This window comes from Desmodus rotundus, chromosome 6 (genome assembly GCF_022682495.2).
Source record: "Desmodus rotundus isolate HL8 chromosome 6, HLdesRot8A.1, whole genome shotgun sequence".
NCBI classification, from domain to species: domain Eukaryota; kingdom Metazoa; phylum Chordata; class Mammalia; order Chiroptera; family Phyllostomidae; genus Desmodus; species Desmodus rotundus.
The window spans coordinates 72,432,551-72,443,610 of NC_071392.1; the positions used below are offsets into that span (position 1 = coordinate 72,432,551).

Here is an 11,060-nt window from a genome sequence, read left to right on the forward strand (position 1 = left end):
GTATTCTTAGGCATATGAAAAGGCATGGCAAATTTCAGAGTTACAAGTAAAAAAGCTAATTAAGAAATCCTTTCAGCAGATTCTTCTTTTGTCCTTAAATCTTTGCATTCTGTTGTATTGGCTATACTCTATTTTTATGGTATTCTGGTGACTGAATCATAAGAGAAACCTCACAGAACAAAGTTTTACCCTCAAATTCTAGTAATAAACTCAAGGGACTGGAATTACCTCTTGTTGAAAATTACTGTACTATGTTGTCATCAATATATTTCCATTGTGAGATATAACCTTCAAGGAACTGAATATCTGTTATTTGGGCTACTTCTTCACATATCTTAAAGTATTTCATAAAGCTCCTATGCTGGCCACATCTGTACTCTTACTCTTTTCAAATAATTGGAAATAATACCAGTGTTTCAATAAATATGTTTGCTTTAAAATGAACCATGCCTAGTTGTAATCAATGACTTTTAGAGCATTTTTTTGTAAAATATTACTTAACTTGGTATGATTTCCATTTCTTTTTAATTTTCCACATATCTTTAGCTCTTGCCTTCAGTTTTCATTTTTCATAATAAATGTGAAATTAAAATGAGCTAAATTATTCAGCCGTTTGGGATCAACATTGATTTCATTGCTTTTCTCAGTTAATCACATCATGACTCTCCACATCTTCTTTCTCCTCTGACATGTCTCAAAGCAATTCTTATTATATCTGACTCATGTGTTAACTGTAATGTACTCCATTTTATAGTAGGCCAATCATTTCCCTTAACGCAGTAACAGATATAACAAAACCTTGCTACTTCTCTCTCTTTCTAATTGAAGTGTCTATTTTTTCTTATTTGAGGAGCATTGCAAAGTTTTATTGAATATTTTTTCTATTTTGTATTATTCTATGAGAGCAGTACTATGCTATGACTTGACTAGAGTTAAATCAATTTACTTCTACATAGAATTAACTCAGGTATAATTGGTCTTAGTAGGATGTTTCCTCTGATGTATTTCACTTTCTTGAAAACTGGAAGAGTTTTTTGTGTGTCTAATTATACCAGGCACGTCAAGAGAAATTAATAAAAAATTCATTTTGAAAAGTAAATATGAAAACTCAAGGATTATTCTGTTTCCCTGAAAGATACAAAAATAAAGGTGCAGTTGTCTATCAACTGGGTTAAGATGCCACATTAGAAAGGTGTGTTCAGATTACTAAACAAATAATTATTAATAAGGTTATTTAGAGAAATAATATTTTTACATTGCTGTTATGATGAAAATTACACTATAATATTAGGTATTTTCTACCATTTTAGATTGAGTCTAATAATTTTAGATGACAATCATTTAATTTACATTTATTAATACTTGTCATTTTTCATTTTTTTAAAAAAGGTTTATTTTTGTCACTTGGTTTAGATGGTATCTACCAGTTTTGTAGAATGTAAAGTTAGTACTTTTTCTTTTGTAATTAGTTTAAGTGTCTCAAGGAAGGTATTTTGACACTATGTAAATAACTTGTTTCTCCTAAAATCTCTGGAATAGATCCTATTATTTATTCTTGCCTAAACCAATTATTTTTGTGATACTTGTCAAATGGTGATTTTCTACTTCAATATTAAATTTATAAATTATAGTTGTATTCTATTATAAGGAAGAACTTCTCCCCTGCTATTTCTCCTTCTTTATTTATTTATTTCAGTATGGACTCAGATTGTAATTTTATTCCAAATATCATAATCCATTATTATCATCAATATAGGACAAATATATATCATTTGCCTTTATATATGTTGTCTGGAAAAGCAATGTTTCTGTAACATTCCTACCAAAGATGTAATCATTAGGAGACCTCAGACAAATAAAACCTGACAGATATTCTACAAAATAAATAATCTGTTCTCTTCAGGAATATCAAGGTCATTAATATAAAGCAAGAATGATAAACTATTCCAACTAAGTATTCTAAAGAAACATAATAAAATTGACCTACAATCCTGAGTTGCTTTAAAGAACATCAGTAGGAATATTGGCCAACTCAAATATGACCCATAGAGTAAATTCTAAAATGCATTAATAGTAATTTTGGCTTTCGATAATTGTGCTGTGGAAATGTCTGCCAATGTCAAATAGTTCAGAAAGTTGTACAAGTGAGGTACCTGTATGTGTATATCTGTGATGTATATGTGTATATACACACACACACGCATGGAGAGAGCAAAGGGCAAAGTTGGTAAATTGTTGACGTTTGGAGAAATCTGGGTGAAGGATAATTGAAAATTACACATTTCAGAATTTTTGTAATTCTGAACTTATTTTTTTAAGTTTAAAAATTAAGTGTATGTTAGGCTGATTCAGGAATACATGTTTCCTCCCCTTTTTCTTCAGGAAATATTGAACAGAGAAATGAACACCAAGCCTTATTACCTGTTAAGGCCTTTTCCTCTTTCTACTATTCCATCTCTTAAAATCCTGTTTAGGCACTTTTTATATTCCAGCTTCTCCAGTAATCCTTATCTCACTTACCTTCACACACAATGGTTTGTTCTTCACTGAGTTCTAGTAACAACTGAGTGCTCAGTAATGTAATGCTTTATATTTACCATATATTATTTTACTTAGAGATAATGTTCTTACTAACTAGTCAGAGCACTAATTCAACTAATTCAAGGAAGTGTCTTCAACTTCTCTTCCCTGTCTCTACAACTTCTTGCCATTTCAACTCTATAGTAGGTAATTAATGAATTCATATCTATGATTCGAAAGAGTTTTCTTAGATGATAGACCTAAGCATAAGGGCAAAAAAAAAAAGAAAAAAGAAAAAAGAAATGATGGTTATCAGCTGTAAAGTTTGCTTCCATCTATGACTACTAGTTGGGCCAATCTGGTACTTATGATGAGACCTAATACACCATGACAATGGAACACAGATTTGGAAAAGCTTGTGGGCATTGTAATTTTCTCCATACCATTCATGGCATGTGGTGTTAGTGAGTTATTGTCTTAATTACTTATTTTAAGCAAAAACTTTATGACAGGGACATATAGACAAGGACTTCAACCTGAAGAACATGTTTTAAAATCTACTTTGAAAGAATTTAACTGAGGAAAATAAGTGTTTTTTATTTTGCAATTTGAGGCAAGGAATGCAATGCAAAAGCCTATTATAGAAGCAAATGACATTAGTTGATTTTGTCTTAAGATTGCTAACATTTTAATAGGTAGAATGAGATAATAGCATAGAGATATCAGAACCAGGGAGGAGGCAGAGGAATAGTATCAAAAATAGGACTAAAAAGTATAATGTAGTTTTTTAAATGCTGTCTTCACCTAATTATGAGCACTGGCCAGAAGTTGGTCAGTTCCCCTTCCAGTGAAGTCTACATCCCAACCACTTTCCTTCTTGGGATCTCTCACTCAGAGTCACTCTAACTCTGCCCTAACCACCCTGCTCTAGGTGACAGATGGGCAAGGACAGCTACTCCTCAATCTGTTTACCCTGCCTTGCGGGTTGCTTCATGAGATACAGTGAAGACTCCTGCCCTGCCTTCCCACCCCCACTTTCCATCTGCCTTGGTACCCACCCCAGTGATTCCTTGTGTGGCTCCCCCTCACAGCATTACCTACACTTCCTCTCTTGAGATCTGTGAGTATAGTAAACTATCTTTTCACTGGCAACCCTTCCTGACCTCTTGGCCTTACCATGCCTAATTAATAATAAAGCTTTTAAAACAAAGATAAATGTTGAAGTGTCTGTCCTCATAGACTGCAAAATATGCTGGCATATATAAATTAGTATTTTATTTCATTTTTAATCATGGTAGGATAAAACTATATGCACAGTACTTTGAAAAGACACTGAGAAGGAATGGTCAACTTATTTTACTAGGGTTGTATCAGTTATCTATTGCTGTATAGTCACCCCACACTCCATACACTAAAGACTTAGAACAATAATTTATTTTGCTTATAATATTGTGTTTAGTCTGGGTTGTCCTTTGATCTGAGCCAAGGATGGTTCACAGATAGCAGGAGCTGGTGCGTTCTTTGGCGAATGAATGACCTAGGACAGTTTTACTCACATATCTGGTGGTCAGCAGGCTGTCAGGATGGTAAAGGTATCTGGCCTATGTGTTGTTATCATTAGCAGTCTAATCATTGTTGTCATTTTTACATAGTGGTAATTGCAGTTTCCAAAAGTTGTTAAGAGAAGAAACCACAAGTCTCTCATGGATCGGAATTTGCACAGTGTCAGTTTTCTTCATTCTTTGGTCCAACCCATGAATTCAGGGAATAGGAAAATAGGCCCCACATCTTAATGGGAGGAGTCACAAAGTATTGGGACAATTTTTAAAATTTACTATAGGGATAAGGAACATGAAAATAAAAAGCTTTATAGAGAACTTTGAGTAATTCTCAAAAGGAGTATCTATTAGGTTTTTCTCATGGAAAGAGGGGAGCATTGCATTAAAAAATAATTGTTACTCTGTCTTTAGATTTACAAGATACAAAGAAAAGAGATTCATGCTCACAGTAGTTTGTTTTGTAGTGTTTATATACATCTGAATCTCCTTGGGGTCATGGCTGATGTGTAATATGTAATACACCTAAAGAGAGGAAAAGGACTTCCAGCCAAGATGATGACATAGGTAGACACACTGCCCCTCCTTGAACAACCAAAAGGACAACAACACATTTAAAAACAAAAAAACAACCAAAACTGACAGAAAATCAAAGTCTATGGAAGTCCAATAACCAAGGAGTTAAAGAAGAAACATTCATCCACACTGGATGGAGGGGCAGAGATGGGCAGCCAGGCAGCCTGGCAGAGAGGACTCGTGGCAAGGCAGAGGCTGGCAGATGCAGAGAGGTGGTAGATTGCAAACTGAGTGGTCCCACACTTGTGTCCAGATAAACCAGGAGGAACAACTGGGGAGCGAGACAGACCACACAACACAGGGTTTCAGTGCAAGGAAATAAAGCCTCAAAGCCTCTGACTGAAAACACCTGTGAGGGTTGAGGCAAAAGTGGAAGAAACTCCCAGCTTCACAGGAGAGTTCATTGGAGAGACCCACAGGGGCCTAGAACATAAAGAAACCCACCGACCTAGGAATCAGCACCAGAAGGGCCCAATTTGCTTGCAGGTAGCAGGGTAAGTAAGTGAAAACTGGCAGAAAGCAGAGCAAGTGACACTGTTACCTCTTGGACCCCTCCCCCACATACAGAGCCACAACGCAGAGATGTGTTTGCCCCAGCCTGGTGAACACCCAAGGCTCCACCCCTTACAACATAACAGGAGAGTCGAGACAAAAAAAAATGGCCCAAACAAAAGAACAGATCAAAGCTCCAGAAAAAATACAACTAAGCGATGAAGAGATAGCTAACCTACCAGATGCACAGTTCAAAACACTAGTAATCAGGATGCTCACAGAATTGGTTGAATATGGTCACAAATTAGATGAAAAAATGAAGGCTATGCTAAATGAAATAAAGGAAAATGTACAGGGAGCCAATAGTGATGAGAAGAAAACTGGGACTCAAATCAGTGGGTGGACCAGAAGGAAGAAAGAAACATTCATCCATAACAGAATGAAGAAACAAGAATTCAAAAAAATCAGGAGAGGCTTAGGAACATCCAGGACAACTTTAAACATTCCAACATTCAAATCATAGGGGTGCCAGAAGGAGAAGAGGAAGAGCAAAAAATTGAAAACTTACTTGAAAAAATAGTGAAGGAGAACTTCCCCAATCTGGCAAAGGAAATAGACTTCCAGGAAGTCCAGGAAGCTCAGAGAGTCCCAAAGAAGTTGGACCCAAGGAGGAATGCACCAAAACACATCATAATTATATTAACCAAGATTAAAGATAAGGAGAGTATCTTAAAAGCAGCAACAGAAAAGGAGACAGTTACCTACAAAGGAGTTCCCATAAGACTGTCAGCTGCTTTCTCAAGAGACCTGCAGGCAAGAAGGGGCTGGAAAGAAGTATTCAAAGTCATGAAAAGCAAGGACCTACATCCAAGATTGCTCTATCCAGCAAAGCTATCATTTAGAATGGAATGGCAGATAAAGTGTTTCTCAGATAAGGTCAAGTTAAGGGAGTTCATCATCACCAAGCCTTTATTATATGAAATGTTAAAGGGACTTATCTAAGAAAAAGAAGATAAAAAATATGAACAGTAAAATGACAGCAAACTCACAGTTATTAATAACCACACCTAAAGCAAAAACAAACTAAGCAAACAACTAGAATAGGAACAGAATCACAGAAACGGAGTTCACATGGAGGGTTATCAGTTCACATGGAGGGTTATAGAGTGGGTGGCAGGAGAAGGGGAAAAGGTGCAGAGAATAAGTAGCATAAATGGCAGGTAGAAGATAGACAGGGGGAGGTTAAGAATATTATAGGAAATGTAGAAGCCAAACAACATATATATGACCCATGGACATGAACTAAAGGGGGGAAATGTGGGTGGGAAGGGGTGTACAAGGTGGAGGGGAATAAAGGGGGAAAAATAGGACAATTGTAATAGCATAATTAATAAAATATATTTTAAAACATTAAAAAAATTTCAGGGAAAAAAAGAAAGAAAATATATCCAAAATTAAAAACATCCCAAAAATACAAAATAAAAGTAAAGTTAAAGCAGCAACTTTTGTAGGTCATGCTCCTCACCATTTTGAATTTTCTAGAGTAATCCCACTTTTTTCAACAGTGAGGCAGATTTATCCTCATTAAATAATGGCCACCATGTGAGACAGTGTGGCAGTTTCTAACAAAACTAAACATACTCCTACCATATCATCCAGCAATTGTGCTTCTTAGAATTTATTCATACAATTGACAACATATGTCTATACAAAAACAATGTGCCCATGAATGTTTATCACAGTTTTATTCACAATTGCTAAAACTTGGAAGCAAACCAAGATGACCTTCAATAGTCGGGTGGAAAAAAACCCCCAAACTGTGGGGTATCTATGCAATGGGATGTTATTTAGAAATAAAAATAAATGAGCTATCTAGCCAGGAAAGATTTGGAAGAAACTTAAATGCATATTGCTAAGGAAGCCAATCTGAAAAGTCTATTTACTTCAGGATTCCAATATATGACATTCCTTAAAAATAATGAAAACAGTAAAGAGATCAGTGATTGTAGGGGTTTGGTGCCAGGGGAGGGAAAAATGAATAGGTAGAGGACAAATTTTTAGGGTAGTAAAGTATCGTGTATGATACTGTAATTGTGGATATATGTCATATTCAATACATTTGTCAAAACTAACAGAATACACGATGCCAAAAAAAAAAGAGCACTGGTGTTAACTATGGACTTTAGTTAAAACTATCAGTATTCACTCACCAGTTGTAACAATGCACCACACTAATGCAAGATGTAAATGAAAAGAGGAAACTGACAGGATTGAAGCAGTATATGGGAACCTTCTGTACTTACTGCTCTAGTTTTTATGAACCTAAAATGCTTTGAAAAATAAATTAAATAGTGCTCGCTTCGGCAGCACATATACTAAAATTGGAATGATACAGAGAAGATTAGAATCGCCCCTGTGCAACGATGACATGCAAATTTGTGAAGCGTTCCATATTTTTAAAAGCTATGGTACATTTACACAATGGAATTCTATGCAGCAGAAAGAAAGAAGGAGCTCCTACCCTCCACGACAGCATGGATGGAACTGGAAAGCCTGATGCTAAGCAAAATAAGCCAGGCAGTGAAAGACAAATACCATATGATCTCACCTTTAATGGGAATCTAATCAACAAAACAAACAAACAAGCAAAATATATCCAAAGACACTGAAATTGAGAACAGGCCGACAGTGACCAGAGGGGAGAGAGGAGGGAATTTCAGGGGAAAAGGGTGAAGGGTTTGTAGGAACAATTATAAAGGACACACGGACAATAATGGGGAGAGGGGGTGGAAATGGGAGGGATGTGGGGAGGGCTGGGGGTTAGGCTGGGGTGGGGGAAAAGGCAGAGAACTGTACTTGAAGAACAAGAAGATTAGAAAAAAAATAAATACTAAAAAAATGCATAGTGGTGTCCAGAGGTTTGGAGAGGGGATGAATGAATTGGGGAAGAATGGCATTTGTTTAAAGCAATGTAAGTATTCTACGTGACACTGTAATTGTGAGTTAAGATATTAAGTAAGCATGTCTAAAACCTATGGACTTTACATAAAAAAGTATTAAGAGACTGAACGATCCCAGGATGGGATTCAGAATGTTACAAAGCCTTCTAACTCTTTAAAAAATGTATCAAACAACTCAATGAAGGTGGTAGAGGAAAAAGATCATGACCTAAGTTTCTTTGGAAATGAATGCAATTTCTAAGAAGAATGGCAAAGCTAATTATACGTAAGTACTCTAATATGGTTGATGAAGTTGTACATTAGGGGATATGGGTAAACAATTCTGAAACCATTATACACACACACACACAAATTTAATGATTAAGTAAGTGAATGGAGATAATAGGAGCTAGATTTGTCACTGTTCCAGTGTGAGGTTACTGACAAGCCAGAGAGGGAGGTGACATTGATATATGTGGCAATGGGTTAGAATTGCAGATATCAATACAAACATATTTAGTTTAATATAAATACATATAGTTACATATAAAGTATTTATGCATGGATTAGTACACACATGTAACTCTTTGCACTTTAGCTAAGGTTGCCAGTAGCAATGAAACCACCCAGCACCCAGACCTTGGTTTTTAATACTACTCATTAGTTATAAAAAAAACAGGGCCTCTTGGGTGTATGACTACATCTAACACTGGGATAGGAAGTATACAAAATGAGCATGGAACATCTTGCAGCTCCCAAAAGTAAGAAAGTACTCAACACACACACACACAGATTTCAGTATGTCAAAGTGATACTGATGCCAATTGAAAGAGTACCCAATAGCTAAATCTAGAATCATTTGAGCAAACAGAGTAGTATTGGATTACAATCTGAAGTGCATAAAGAATATACATGAGTCCATGTTATTATAAATAAATGATTGGATGAATAGATAAATCTGGGAGAACAGACACTTTCATTAGGCAAAAGAATTTTAAATAATTTAGGTGGATATAAGCTCCTGCTTTTTCTCAGTGTGCTGGGTAGAGTGACTTTCTTCAAAATAGTACAGTGCGGAAAGGGAGGAAAATGCAAGTAACTTTGTAGTGGAGGAAGTCAACAAACGAACACTACCTCAGGCCAGGTGACCAAGATTAACATCGGGAGTAATAAGTATGTCAGTAGTGTGTAGCCTCTGTATGATGTGAAAGAACAATTAAGAGATGCTGGAACACAAAAGGAAAGTTATGAAAAAAAAAAAACCCTGCTGAAGAACTCTGAATAAAGTGTGGGCTATATGTAATGATAATGTATCGTTGGTTCATTAATTGGTCATACAAGAATCCTCTGTACCATCTTGGCAATAATTCTATAAATCTAAAATGGTTGTAGAAGAAAAAATATTAAAATAGATATATACATAAATATAACAAAATGCCCAACTTCAGTAATCATTAGGAAAATGCAAACTAATGTTGTGCAAGACAACTACCCACCTACAGAACAGCTTAAATATTAAAGACAGGGAAGCAAGTGTTGGTGAGGATATGGAATGAAGGAAACATTAACTGCTTTGAACATTTTTTTGCCAAATCTCTTTGGAAAACAGATATTAAAGCTGAATATGTGAACAGCCTATAAAACAACATTAATATATTTGCCAATGAGATGTTCCTAGTAGCACTGCAGAATAGGCCCAAGCTGAAAAATAATCCAAATTTCAATCACACAATAATGGAAAAATAAATTGTGACATAATCACACAGTGGGATACATTACAACAAAAATGAACTACAGCTACAATTTGAAAATCCTGTATGATGATCAATATTGATCAAAAGGAGTCAAACACCAAAGACACACATGGGCAACGCTGATGCTTTTTTTTGTCTTTGGAGCTGTGGTCATTAGAAGGGTCACAAGAGAGCCCCCAGAGGCTGGAGCACACCTGCTCACAGGGGCGTACTTACTCAGAGAAGCACTCACTGAGCCAGGCTTAGTGTCAACTCCTGCTGGTGCTCGACTTTGTACACAGCGTTTTCTGATTTGGTCTGCATGACACAGCCTCAAAGGATCGTTTCACACTTTATATGCAGTTGCCTAAATTAATTTTAAGTGCCAGCTAATATTTAGTGCCTATTTATTGCATGGTGTCTGAGCAGGTTTATCCCATTTAAAACTAATGACAGTCCTATGAGGTGGATATTACCCTAATTTTATGGATAGGTCAAGTTATATACCATGCATAAATGATACAGCTCATGAGTTACAAAAGCAGAATGCACTAGTTTATACTGCCTCACTTCCTAAGTAAGCCTTTGCCAGTTATTGCAAGAAAACAATATTAATTCATAGTTTCTATGCTAAAACTTGTAAATTAATATGAGAGCTGTGAGCATCCTTGCCGCTTAACCCTGTGGTCTGGAAATGAATGCGGCCAATTGATGACTGTCCAAATGGATGTTTGGTTGGTGTAAAGAACACCAGATTTGTGTGATAAGGAAAATATAGATGCTATATTCCTAACTTTTTCTGTCACGAAATAGTTTACTGCCATTAGAAAGAGCATCATCTAAAATTATTGAAAGTAGATGTTTTGTGAATAGATCTACATTTTTCCATGAACTACAATTCTCATTTCAAAAGTTATAATGATAGATATGCATTGGAGAGATAAGTCCTAACAGTCATTTTACAATATCATAAAAGTACACTTTTCTTTATTACTATCATTAGCATAAATTGATGGACCATGCCTATTATCGACAGAGGAAGTCTTTTCATATCATTTAACTTCAATAAAAAAATTATTATTGTTGCTTTCACTTTGGATTTTTGCTCCCCGAATGTGGAAAAAAAAGAGGTGAAATCATATAACTTATTGCCACCAAAAAGGCTTATGTGAAGTAAATTTAAAATAATGTAATCACTGCCATCTCATCATAAATTTATTTAAATTGTAACATTTTAGTACACA

General features: G+C 35.6%; 1 non-coding gene across 1 annotated transcript; it reads left to right on the plus strand.

Annotated features, from left to right (window-relative positions):
- The first annotated feature begins 7,495 nt into the window (after positions 1–7,495).
- LOC112299954 (U6 spliceosomal RNA) lies at positions 7,496–7,602 on the plus strand. Its single transcript, XR_002974331.1, has one exon. It is a non-coding gene; the product is annotated as a U6 spliceosomal RNA (small nuclear RNA).
- Positions 7,603–11,060: the final 3,458 nt, after the last annotated feature.